This window comes from Pagrus pagrus, assembly GCF_965226575.1.
Source record: "Pagrus pagrus genome assembly, chromosome: 15".
NCBI lineage: Eukaryota > Metazoa > Chordata > Actinopteri > Spariformes > Sparidae > Pagrus > Pagrus pagrus.
Window position 1 is genome coordinate 4,908,456 of NC_140199.1, and position 14,415 is coordinate 4,922,870.

Here is a 14,415-nt window from a genome sequence, read left to right on the forward strand (position 1 = left end):
AGTTAACTTTTTCCTCCCCTTCTATCTGCCTGTTAGTGTTTTCCATCTCTACGGGGAACAACAAGAACCTCCGAGTGAGCAACCTACCTGCTGAAAATGGTAAGTTACCCTAAACTTAACCTGGTTGCTAGCAGTATGAACATAAACAAGCCAGCAGCTGTTTTCTTTTCTTTTGAGCGGCATTAATGACGGGGCTTGCACTACCTACCTACATTTGCTCCGCCAATACGACTTCTCAGGGGAGCTGTCGCTGCATCCCGGGCTTTGTGCAGCCAGACCAGACGTCCTGAAATATTCAAGACGTTCCCCAACTCGTTCTGTCAGGTGATATCCATATTAGTGTCTGAGAAAGCGGGTGTAATGTGCATAAGTATGTGTTCATATTAATTTTCTCTCAGATTAATAGGATTGTACGCCCGTCTAAGTGGCACGTGCGAGCTCTCACCAGGATATAAATGTCCGTGTACAAATTAGGGACAAAAACAGACAAACATGTTGGATGCGAGCCCAGAGTCTGTGCTGAAAATCTTCCACCAAAGCTAACGGGCTTCGTTCCAAAACCCTTCAAATCCATTTTGTAAGTCAGCTGCTATCTGATGATTTTCTGCCAGTGTTTTTTAAGACCTATAATGTTTCTGTTTGGTTAGTGAGTCAGTAACTCCAGTGATGATTTATGATGAGTTTTGTGGTCAAGACAGCGATTATATTTGTTTCAAAGAGGAGTCGTGGTGTCGCTTAGAGACCGTATGGCTCATTTACGTCTAGTCCGAGTCTAGTTTACAGAGCAATCAGTGACTGAGCTGCAGGGTCATGCATGCTAACTCAGATAAAAGTGGCTTTAAACCAAATTCTGTCAGAAATATGAATGTTTCGAATATACGGAGTGTATGGATGACTGGTGGAGGAGTGGATCATGCTGCTCTCCGCCATGAAAGCTTGTCATTATTTGAATCTTTCGTGACCGCTGAGACTCCGGTTTCATCACAGGAGCACTACGGAGGTTGAGTGTTTCAAACTTAAAGGACATATTTTTGGGTGGAGCATCGTTTTTTAATTAAAAAGGCGGTGTTTGAATTGTTCCAGCACTCAGTAAAGTTTACAGTCTGCTCCCCGGAGAGCAGGCAACCATGTGCTGCTCCTCTCCCATTATTTGATAAGTAATGTGTGACTAAATTAAGCCGCACAGCTGCTGGAGAGAAAGTTTCTTGATTCTGCAGAGCTAATATCTGCTGACAGAGGTGTCGTACCAACTCATTTTTAAAGTGGTTTTCATCAAAAGAAGTCCTCTGATTCAGTGACAAAGTGGGCGTTGAAGCCACCTGAACACACACTGCGACTGTTCCTGGGTTTTTGAAAAAGTGATTTCAACTCACTCTCTCTCTGGAGATTCAATTCTAGCGTCCTGAATGATTGTCGATTTGAAGAATATGTTCAAAAGGAAATGAAGGATTATCTGGATTTTTAGAAGCGATGACATGTCTCCGAGTGGTTTATGGGACGCTGTGGAGGCGATGCTGAGAGGAAAGCCTACCAGTAAGGAAAATCAAAAGAGACGCAACTGACCGACTTAACAAATTAAAAACACGGGAATGAAAACAGGAGAGGAGCGTCCGCCAGGTGTGCGTTACAGTAGAAAAACAATGCTTTTGCCGGCGTGTCTCGGTGTGAGTGGCCGCTAATTGGCTGTCCCAAAAAAAAAAACCACTGTGGAAAACTATTGTGGTGCAGCGATACACTCAAGTCCAACCTGGGAACACAGGGAGCTAAACACACAGCCATGACATCATCACAGTCATTTTAAAGATGCTTTAATAACATACTTTCAAGAACTTGTTATTTTCATATAAGGATTCAAATGAGAAAGGAACATAACCACACGCCTGATGCTCATCCATCACAGTGAACCAGCTATAAACACTGCTTACTCATACAGGCTCGATGCTGCTGCTGCTTTGGAGCAACGTCACCTTTCATCTCTCGGTTCAAGCTGCGCACGGATGTAACAATAAAGTTTGTGAGTCAACAGTATATTTTTAAAAGACGATTTCCTGGTGGAAGACTCCTCTTGTGATGTCGGGGGGGCTGATTGACAGCGAGCAAAGAGTAACTGGATGCATGAGTTGATACGAAAACACTCAACAGAAAACCTGAGTGTTTACTATGATGGTTTACTTAACTCTGAAACTTGATTTTAATATTAAACAGCAGCAGATGGCTTCTCCTAAAGGGGAGGAAAATAAACCTTGATGTCTCTTAGTATGCTGACTGCGTGCGGGGAGAATGCCGAGGAGACGATGAAACTACAAGATCGGCACAAATAATGAGGGAGAGAAGAAGAAGGATTTCAACCTGGAGGAGAAAAGTCCTGGGTGTTCTCCGAGTGACATATTCACACTCTGCTGTTTTGCGTTTAAAGGCCGAAGGAAAGGTTTCAATCAGGAAACGCACGGCTCTGACGGAGAGAGAGCGAGTCGTGCGAAGCCACATGTTTTAAATGTTAGTTAATGTTGTTTAACTGTAATCCGAGGTGTGTTTCATTTCCTGGAGCTGTCACTCTTTCTCCAATGACCTCACTCCAAGTGTGTGTGTGTGTGTGTGTGTGTGTGTGTGTGTGTGTGTGTGGAGAGGCCCTCCATGTCCATGGGGCCTAAGTGGCCTCAGCGACCTCAGCAGCGTGTAATCACACACACACATGTGCCTTGAAATTTAATGATCATGTGAAACACAAAGAATGTGTGTGTGTGTGTGTCACACTACATGCATGTGTGTGCAGACTAAACAGCGGCCTACAATGCTATTTTTACTGATTAGAGGTTGCTCATAATGAGACCTATTAACATCAGAAGTTAAACACACACACATACACACACACCTCAGTAGTCCATGTATACTTTGGGTCCAGTCTGCACTAAGCAGAACACACTCTTTGTGTGGTTTCAGGCTGTGGGGTGATGCTGAAGTTTCAATACAAGGTAAGTGAGTTTCTTTTCATCCAGTATTTTTTTTTTTTTTTCCATTTTCTTACCGAGGACACAAACCAACAAAACATCCTGAATTAAGTTAGAGAGTTTCCTATCGAAGAATTCAGGGACAAACAATCCTAATTGGACTACAAAAAAAAAAAAAACAGTCGATATTTCTTCCAAAAATGTTGCTGTTTTCTGTTTTCTGTTTTCTGCGTCCTGCTGTGTTTGTTTTCGCATGTTTTGAGAAATCAAATGGTTTACATCTTGATAACATCAGACACTATCCGCTCCGGTCTCATCTCTGGTTTAGCTTGTGGAAAAACATATATAACTGCACAAATATTGAAGTGAATGTCCTACAGAGGCCTGTATTTTAGAGGAAATGGATGCTGTGTGTGTGCGTCTGTGTGATGTTTACTGGAAACATCAGGGCAGAAAGTGAAAATGTGTGTGCGTGGGTGTGGAGGAATGTGTTTCTCATGTACTTGTCATGTCCATATACTGTGCAGGACACTGATGAGTGTGTGTTTAAGTGCTCCTCTGTTGCACTTCTTATTTTTCCTCCCTTTCATGTCTCCCCTCCCCCCTCCCCGTCTCCTCCCCACTGCTTCCATGTCAGTGTTACACTCTGAAATATGTTTGCCGTTAGTGATGTGCTTTACATTACTGGGTCCATTTTACTCGTTCACGGTGGCATGCGTTTTTCTTATTCTCACGAATGACTGGTCAGCAGTTTCACATCATTTTTTTTTTCTCTCGGCTATAAAGGCTCGAGCACATCTTCAGTTTATTCCAGACAGATACGCTGGATGAAATATCAATGCACAAAAGAAGAGGAGAGAGATCTCATGCGTGCTGTCCTTTAACTTGTAAAAACAGCCCGTCCTCATCAGAAAAATGATAAAGGTTGTCTGTGTAAACACAACCGTGGACCAAAAAAAAGGAAATCTGGGTACAGCATCTGAGGTGGGGCTGCTCAGTGGTGCGTGACGCCAAAACAATGATAGACTTTCTGGATACAGAATTACCTGAATAGGGATACAATTATGATTTAATAGACTTTCCTAACGTTATCAGACAGAATGGATCAAAAAATGTTGGAGAAATTAAACTTTCGCTGGGGTTGGGATGCTCAAAAAAGATGTATCCACTGTTTTGGGCCCCAGCAGTTTGGACACTACGCCAAGTTGGCTCCAAAAGCCGATGCTCTCCCTTGGGGCTTGATTGTGAGCCACCATAATGTTTGTTGTTAGGCAGCGACTTCTAGTAGGTGTTGTTTTTATTTTGGCAGCAAAGGAGGAAGTTCAGGCAAAGTAGTATTAAGAGTGACAAGTTTGCATGAGGGAGGAGGTCGGGGACGGATGATGATTGGGTTCAACGAGCACAGGACTTTCACCCAGGAGACTGATGGTGAACAGTGAGCCATTTAACTTTGTATGTATTGAAGTGACGTGACGTACAGAACATAAATACAGATACACAAGTAACAAATATTAAACCCAACCAAAATGTGACGGTACAGCGAAGGTCCGGTTCGCCTGTTTTTTGCGAGTTAAAGGGACAGTATGCGGGAGCTCTGTCTTCCCTTCTTTTATTTAGTCACCTAAAAGAACAGTGACAAATGTCAGGGTTGTCACTCAAAATCAAAGAGCCGAGCCTTTTGTCTTGAGCTGTGTTCAGTTCATGCCAACAGAAGTCCACCAACAAAGAGGCGAAGAGACCGATGCCTTCAGTGCAGCAGAGACTTCATGTTCTCTGAGAGTAAAATTCAGTGGTCGAACATTATGGCTTTTGTTTGTCGGAGTTGGGGGGGAGGGGAACCAAGATCCATTATGCATTTAAAGAACCAATTCTGTCACCCAGACACATTACTGCAGCAGCTGAACAAACAATCTGTTGCTGTCCAGGAAAAATCTCTAAAACGTAATTTGATGACGTTTCATCTCTGAAACGATCTGTTGAGTTGTTTTTATGAATCTTAAAGGAGGCGGCATGTGAGTATCTAATCACATGAAAACATGCAGATACATGCATGTTTTATATTGGACAGTGACAAATCTCACATAGCCAGACGTTGTTCCTGTCACGCCCCAGAGGTCTGGACTGACTCATGTGTAAACGTTTGTTAGAAATAAAGGTCTACGCCCAGAGGTGCTGCACAACAAAACCTCTGGGGATTTTTTGTCAACTTGAAATAAATCTGTACCCAAAAGCAGGACATGGAGGCAAAACAGGTGAGGTAAAAAAAGGACAGCGTGTCCCCAGGTGTGATTACACGCAGGTTTCTCATTGACACCTCTACCCGAACATTAGGCTTCACCTCGTCACGAACCTTAAAACTGAATCTCAAACACCTCTTTAGCGAAGAGAGGATACGATAATGTCCTTTTCTAAAAAGCTTCTCAAGGTAAAAAACCCTCAAGTGAGTCCCCGCAAAGTACATGTGCGAACACACACATAAACAGTAATTGACATTGAACAACTCACTTGAAATATCTTGTTAAATGAAATGATGCTTGCATCATTTTTTATTGCGGGCATTAAACAGATTCATTTGTCGGCCGGTTTGAAATGATCCTTGAAAGACCATTAAAATTGACATTGAACCAGCAGTTACAGACTGTTCCTCACTCATTTCTGAAGCTACAATAAAACACACAGTCGATGACATTTTCTCCACTTTTGAATAATTCGCTTGACATTTGGTAAATGAACTTCTCACCGTGGCATTTAATGCTTCGCTCCATGAATCAAAGCCTCAACGCTGACCGTCTTTACTTTTCAACTGACTTGAACCGCTCGGCTCTTTACTTCGTGGCTGTTATGAGGAACTTCTCTCTCACACTTGAACACACACACACACACACACACACACACACACACACAAAGTGGGCAGTGGTCTAGAAAAACCCAAATGATGCTAACTATCCAGATCCTCTTAACGATGCTAATGTCATTATTTCTATGGAAGATTAATGAGAGCTATTTATAGCTCATTAATCCATATTGAGTAGGACTGCAGATTAATTTGTTAATCATGCATCAAATGCGACTGCTGCCCCCGGCCACTGACTAAAGTCTTATCCCCCCGGGTGTGTGCGTGTGTGTGTGTGCAGATGTGTTAATGCTAGTGCCCAGGCGTAACAGAAATCCCTACCTTCTGCCCTTGTTTTCTCTCCGTCTCACTTTTTTTTTTTGTGTCTACCTTCTCATCACGCCTGACTGATCGTCTCCTGTGTCCGATTAGCCTTTAGCCCCAGAGCCACTAGCTCAGAGACACTGGGCCTCGGCGCTGAAATCCAATCCTTCCGCCTGCGTTGTGAGCCGCTTTGCCACAAATAGCAACTAGGTGAACTCACTGTCGAGATCTTATATGCAGAGTGAGTGTTAACCTTTTGGCCTTGGTGCTTCTTCTGGCTCTAGAAGCTCTTTTTTTTTTGTCTCTAGCCTTTTATTTATTTGACCGAGCAGCAAATAGGCCCCTTTTTGGGAATAGTTTCCCACGCAAGATCATCAATGCTGTATTTCTTTGGTCTGTTGAGCTGTTTGTGTTTAAACTTTACTAATGTACATGGTTGCAAACTTTTTGCATCTGTTTCTGCTAATTTCTATTTAGCTTAACATCCAAGGCCTTTTCTCACTGTCTTTTTAAAATAGGTTTTCTGATCCTCTTGGAAGTGTTAGGTGTCATTTTTTCTTTTTACGCTTTTACTGGATAAACAATAGCAGAGAGGGAGACTGGAAACAAGTGGAGAGAAGTAAAAGCAACAAAGGCTGGTTTGAATTTAACCATTGAACCTTTGGCCGGCTTTTATTGTTGTTCGTTGTCAAATATGCTAACCCAGAAGACAAAAGGCTATGAATCACAATCTGATTTTTAATGTTGAAACTTCTCACCGACATCTGCCAGCACTAGGCTGCCAAAAAAGAGGAAGATTTTCTAGGTTAGCAGCAAATGTCGTACTCTCAGTGCTCCCTTATAACCCTACAACACAGATTAATATAAAATAAATACAAAGATGTGAAAGTGAAATGACTTTTAATCAGTCTCAAATTCATAGCTCGCAGTAATAAATAAATAAAGAACATACAAAATCTACAAAAAAAGTAATCAACAGTCAACATCTAATTTTACATCCGATAAATATCAGAACTATGAGAGACAGAGTAAGTAAGTGAGTGAGGACCTGTTTCATCCATTTTCAGCTGCAAACTGAGCAGAGCGGAGGCTCTCTGCCTCTGGGTTGCCAGGTACCAGAACTCATATCCTACAAATAAACTGAGAAACACTCGTTTGATCCGTATCACTATTAAATCGGTAGCACAGCGGCAGAAAAGGGGGTTAAAAATAGTGAGACTCCTGCGATAATTGGGATTGTTGGCAGGTATGACGCTGATGTTGTGGAAAAAGGCAAATGTAACATTAATGTGGTGTTAGGTTGACTAAACTAAAGTCTGGGAGCTCTGTTGGATCATGAAATCAATAAAAGTCTGCAAGAATCTGTTTGGTAACACTCCATAATATCCATCGCAAGATAAAATTATAGTTAATTAAACTTAAGTTAATAGTTATTTGATAGTTGGTAAACAATTTATAAAGCAATTGTTTATTATATAGTACGTTGTAGTTCATCTATAAACATTATCACACTCACATCACTGTTTAACACACTTCTCTTGTGTGTGTTGGACTAACTTGAACCTGAATAAAGTGTTTTTGATACAGATAAAGTTGAGCACAGCGCTGCCCAGTTGTATTGTAAAATATGCATATATGATGTGATACACATTGTAAGCTCAGACAAAAATACAATCTGTATTTGTCCTTTAACTCTAAAATCTCCTTTTCTCATAGTTTTATGAATCCCTAGTCTATAGATGATGAAAAACAGAAAGCAGGTCTTATGTCTCATGCAGCACTTTATTATAATCCCATTCCTTTGGATGGGGAGGGTTTTTTTTTGTGTATGTGGACATTAGCACTGGCTTAACCCTATCACAATCAATTTTCTCTTGCTTTCTGGGAAATGCTGCTTATGCTTCAATAGTAGGAGGGTTGGGGGGAGATAGAGGGGCTGTGTGGGGGGGGAGTACAGTCTCCAAATCCAGAGAGAGAGATGGAGAGACAATCGCAGAGACAGAGAGGGATTTCCCGTCTCTTTCTAGAGACTCTGACTGGTGTTCCTAATAACAAGCTTAAACCCACCCCCCTCCTCTCCTCTCCCCCTTTTGGTGGATGTGAGGGAAGATCATCCCACTGCGCTTTAAACACACACTCTGCTCAGATTAACGCACACACACTCTCCAGATGCTGTTGTCGCCCGGGGCAAAGCCGATGTCAGACCCCCCGCCGTCTCCTCTGTGTGTGATTGGACGTCTTCGTACTCTACCTGCAGGCTTTTCCCAACCTTTTCATGGTTTTGGTGACTGGGGACGGTGACACATTGCACTCTTGAATAAATGCAATAAGTGCAGAGACATGGATAACAAAAAGCACACTCTGAAGACAATTTTTGGGGGCAGAATAACCAGAGAAAGAAAGGGAGTAAGTCACCTGAGGGTCAAAAAGTGTGAAAACTGTAAGCATGAAACAAATATAGTAAAAGTCTACAGCCATCACAGTGGTGATTTGAGCCAAATGCTAACATCATGCTAAGATGGATGATGATGCTAACATACTGATGTGTAGCAGGTATAACGTTTACCATCATCGCCATCATACTTTAGTGTGTTAGGATGCTGAAATTAGCTTATTAGCACTTAACAGAAATATTATTATCGATATTTTGCCCTGATGATGCGGCTGGATAAAAACTGAAAGGATCGCCCAAGCCATTAGCACTTTCACACAAAAAATGCACGACACCATGACAATTAAGACCCTTCTTTACATTGCTTTTGCTTTTTTACACCAAACCAAACAACATAACTTAAATCCTGGTGTGTGATTTTGGATAGCATGCCATCATTCCCCAAGCAAAGGAGGTGTGACGATCAAGACATGTAGCAAAACAGCATCGGCACGGTCTAACATCCTGAAGGCATCGTGCAGCTGCTATCTAAACAATAGAGTGCTGTTACTCCTTATATACAAGTGTGTATATATATATATATATTACAACGTATATGTTAAACAGGGCTGCAAAAATGTATGAATGACACCCAGGTAGCAATTACGTTTCGTCCAAATCAAGTTTGGCAAACTAGTTATGTATGAGCATATTTTGTAGGTAATTTACTGACTGACTAACAAGCTGGACGATCCTAAAATGAGTATTTTCATGTTACAAACTGAAACACTGATTCATAAAAGGACAGAGAGAATAAGAAAAAATAATACAGACGGTCAGAGGTTACCCACTCAGGGTATTTGGTTCTCTGCCATCTCCATGTTTTCTATTTGCTTTGAGGGAGTGAAACTCGAGTGGTTCGGAGGTGACCCTTTGACCCGTGCCAATCACTTGCTAAATGCCCTTTGGGACCCACTAAGCCCACCCAACGTCAAAACAAGACCAAAAAAGAAAGAGAAAATACTGGAAGTGAAAATAATGGTTAAATAAACAAAGTAATAAAAGCTGGACACATCGTCAGACCCTTTCTGGCAATGCCTTTTTTTTCCGCCGACACACATTTTGCCTTAAATTCATCTGAATCATCCAATGCAACAATAACTTCATTTTATTTTCATCCTCCTGGAGGTACCCTGTGGACACAAACTGAATCGTGATGCTCGGCCAGCCTTGTGGCCAGAGTGCGTGGTTGTCATGACGGACCTCTGCTGTTGCTGATGGGACTCTTGGGTTATTGTGCAACAGCTTTTTTACAAACAGGCACACAGATGTTGTGAGGAGGAGGAAGGATTGCTCACTCTTACCGAAACACTGTGGACTTTTTCTGACCTGTGCACAACTGGGGCATTTTATGAGCTATTAGAATGAAGTGGTTCATGTTGTGCACCAGATAAACATCATTAATACACAAAATCCTGAGAACTGTCCACTTATTTATTTATTTATTTACTTCAAATTACAGCAAATAAACTTGGCAACTGGCTCCTTGGCACTAAAAATGCCAAATGGTAACTGAACCTCCTCGACACCAGCGCCACAACTCTGACTGCTCTCTACTTTTTTTAGCTTGTGTGTTATATATTTCCACTTTTTTGGAGATCAACTTCCCTAGTGGATTGTCATGATGGCATAAATGCAAAGCCTCTATAAAGTAACAAGTATTAACTGTGGCGAGAGAGAGAAAAAAGAAGATAGAGGTGAGGATTTGTATAAATGGGGAAGGAGAGAAAGAGGATTTGTAGCATGTAAAAGTTCAGGCTGAAAGCTGAATCACCCCTCGCTGCTCTCAGACAATCTGTTTTGAAACAGAAATCCCACGTAATGGAGTCTCAATGCTGAATATCAGGAGAGGAGGGAGAGCAGAGGAGTCAAACACACCCAGATTCTCACATGTGCAGGGTGTGTCCACCATTAATTCATTAGTTCTGGTAAATCAAGATAATACTTGCATACTTTTGTAACAATGATTCACTGATACCAGCGCAGCAGTTTGAGCTGCGCTGAGAAAAGGGATAAAGGAAAAGGAAAGCCAAAAGCAATAATGTGCATGGAGTATAAATTCTGAAATTAAACTGTAAGTCATTTCAGCTGTGGTGAATTTGTTTCGCAATCGGACAGTTTTTGGGGAGAACCCTGCCTACTATTGTGACCGGTAAACCGGTAAAGTGACAGGACTCAAATACGCAACTCAGAGAACAGAACTTGATTTAAAAATCACAGCTTACCTGCCAGAAGAGGGTTCGGTACCCAGGTAAAGCTTGAGTTATGCTTCTGCATTGAATCCATGCTATGTGTATGACGTAGCCTCTGCGTAGTTGCATACCTACGTCGTAGCCTGACGTATACCTCCTCAGAAATTGCACGTTGCAGCGACGTGGACCGCAACGACTGTGATTGGTCCACTTGGAAGCTTTGCATTTTTCGTCTAATATAGGGGATCGAGTCCTGCAATGTCCCCAATAAGCACACAACACTCACTGCCTGTAGCAGTCCCTCCTGACTGGCCCTCTGCTGCTGTTCTTGGATTATACTACGCCTCCTCTGAAGCCAGAGTGTCTCTAGGCTTCACAGGGCAGACAGGCTGGATGCCCCTTCTGTGAGCAGCCTTGTGGCAAAAGTAGCTTCAAGAATCGAAGGGCAGCTCTTCCTTCAAACACTCTGCCTTTCCACTCTCCTTAGCCCAGAGACACAATTGTGAGCCACGGGGGTCAGTGTGTTTCAAGGGGAAAGTACAACTAGCAATCTGCTCACCACCACCAGCACGTGTAAATGCTCACTATGGCGTAGACCACCTGTGTTGGTTACGGTGTCGGCTCTGCGTAGAGCCTACGTGCAACCATAAATCAGCCTTTAGCAGTGAGTGAAGGCAAACAAATTGGATCAGGAGAATGACAAAGGCGGGGTCAAAGACAGGCAAAAATGAAAAATACAAAACAAGGAAAACTAAGGCTGCAACACGAGATGATAAGGCATGAAGTGGGAAAATCAGAGGGGAGAATCAAAGAACAATCCATCTAACAGCTGTTGAGATGTTTCACTAAAAAATAAAATCATTCAGAATTACAAACGTCAGTAGGATTCAGCCTCTGGGGACCGTGATTTGGCCTGAACTTTCCATCACGATCAATCCAACAGTTGTTTTCAGTCTGGATCAAAGTGGGTATAAATAAACAATAGATGCAGAATTTAACAAAGAAGACTGCAAGAAGCAGCCGAGACGAAGAGGAAATTATTCCACATCAGGCTGATCAGAGGTGTTTCTTAAGAGATTTTTGCACTGAAAGGAGCTTCTGAACCTCCAGTCTGTGTAATCCTGTTGGTCCACCTGTCAGTCGTGCATGGCTGGATCCTGTCTGGCTTTCACTCCAGACACTGAATCACATTATGGGATAACCTGTACACGAAAAGATATTGAGTGAGATTTCATTAGAAAATCTGCCATCCACTTAATGGATTTTGGTTTTTATCTATTAAAGGCTAGGCCTCTATTGTATTCCCTTACATACTGTTGAATTCAAGTCTATTTTTTATTCTACTCTGTACGGTGATTTGTGGGAACACATTTCTGGTTACACTCATCAAGTTCACTGAAGAAAGAAGAGAAACTGCAAGCGATGGGAAACCGCCATGTAGAGAGAAAGAAAGGGAAAGAGAGAGGGGGGAGTAATGTATGTCACAAGGGCAATGAAGGACAAGGGAGAGAGGGTGCGATAGAGAGAAAGTGAGATAAGAAATTAGCTTTTTATTCAGACAGCATTTTTCAACTCAATTTATGTTTCAGGGGCATTTTTTTTTTATCACTTTCATGGTAATTTTATTTAATCATCAAATAATTAAAGTGCTGGATCACATCTTGGTAATTTAATTCTAAATTTATACTAATAGTGCTTTATTAATATTTTATTTAGTTTGAATTATAATGTGCACATTTCGTTCCTCTTTGACTGCAGCAGCCCTGACAGACTGCGTCACGCCGGCCCCCAAAAAACTAATCCACCAAAACACTATCAGGAAAAAAGGTGCTGTCCATAAATCGAGTCATGAGAGGACAGAAAACTGAAGGAGCTGCACTCCAGCTGTAGGTTGCAAACGCTGAACACTGCACGGACAAAGAGGGAAGGACTGATGAAGCATTTCCTGCTGTGGAGACAATTCAAACCTGAAACCACCTCATGATCCCACAGTTTGCAGCGTAGATGTCCAGCTTATGATATGAGCAGCCCAGTCGCCACGATAAAATGTTGGCAGTAAAGGTTTCTGCAAACCACTGATAGACTCTTCATGGCAGACATTTTGGCTCGTCAAAGCAGGAAAAGCCCAGGTGGATTTTACAACATTAACGATGGCCGCATTCCACGTAGGTGAGCTCGTTCCAAGACTCTGATATTGTGCACGAGCCAACGTTGTTCGTCACACCTGTGCTTTTCCTGCTTCGACACCTCAAAATGTCTGTCATGAACAGGGTTTATTTTCAAGCTGTGTTAGTTGTGACCAAACCGGCTGTTTTTAAGGAGACCTCGGGACAACTTCCAGCCGTGATTGTGGTGACAAAAACAGGTATTTCAACCCAAAACATGCTCTTTTCCTAAACCTAACCAGACCATAAGCACAGTGTTGTCACAACATGACAATAAAAACAGTACATTGCCAACGTTTATTCTGGCAAGTGGGAGACAATTTGTTATAACAGAGACCAAGTGCTGCCATTGAGAGAGCATTACTCCTGAAATTATCAGCAAAATAAGAAAAAAAGAGCAAGACAGATGTGCCTTGATCCTTAGAGGGCATAGAAAGTGAATACATTAAAATAGTGACCTTAAAACATCTGATGGATTCTGTCTTCGCATGTATTTTCTCCTCTTTGTCCCACAATATTTCCATAGTTTCATCCTTGTTTGTATATTGTTTGATTTCTCCTTTTCCGTCTTTAACCTCCGTCTTTTACTATTTGACTATTGAGTCCTTTAAAAAACTTGTTTGTCATATTTCTGTTGATGCTGTGGTCTGTGTAAGTGTGGCCACCTCTGGCTCGCTGGCTGCATTATAGCAGCATTTGCCACTGCTTTAGGCAACTTGCTTGGCTCGGCAGTTTCTCACCTCGAATCGAGTGGAATGAATCACTCGCTCATTCTTCTCTCATGAATCACCCTCAGTGGCCGGCAGGACAGCGAGTGTGAGTACATGTCAACCTAACAGAATTACGTGAGCAGGGTGAAATGCAAAAAGTTGGGGACCGGTGACCATCAGGAATTTCTTCTTCTTTTTTTTTACCCTTCAATCGCAGCTGTGAGCCGAGGAATTCTTCTTCTGCCGAGGGTCACACTGACTTCCTCCTATTGAAACAGTAGCAGCATGTATCACACACTCATACACAGAGTGCTGTGAAACCTTGTAACCTCCGTCTTCCTGTTGAGCTGATGGAAACTCCTGACCGGTCCACAGCTGGACAGCGGTCATTTAAACCTCGCTGCGAAAACACTGCAGCTATTTGACTCCAGTTCCTGCAGAAACAACTGTGATGTTCAGCTCTGCTCAGTGTTAGTTGGCCAAAGTAGCTGTTTTTTGTTATATCATTTTATGCATTATATATATATATTAAATATTTATATATTTCAGAACAAAACTTTCCTGTTTCTCAATGAGAAAATGTTCATAATAACTTCCCTGCCAAATTGTGCACACACATAAATAAATACAAAACTCACAACAACAAATGTAAACAGGAGAACGAGACAATGGCTGCAGACATGAGCACACAAACATGCACATGTCTGCAAATATACATGCACACACACACACACATGCACACACACACGTTGCCAGATTAGAGGATACTTGGAGGAAGTGAATGGTTGTTGCTAGGGAAATCAGGGGAAGGA

The 14,415-nt window shown here is 42.1% G+C and overlaps 1 long non-coding RNA gene across 1 annotated transcript; it reads left to right on the forward strand.

The window, feature by feature from the left end:
• The first annotated feature begins 36 nt into the window (after nucleotides 1-36).
• Nucleotides 37-9,846, forward strand: LOC311270769. Its single transcript, XR_014624293.1, has 3 exons — nucleotides 37-99; nucleotides 2,941-2,972; nucleotides 9,665-9,846. It is a non-coding gene; the product is annotated as an uncharacterized lncRNA (long non-coding RNA).
• Nucleotides 9,847-14,415: the final 4,569 nt, after the last annotated feature.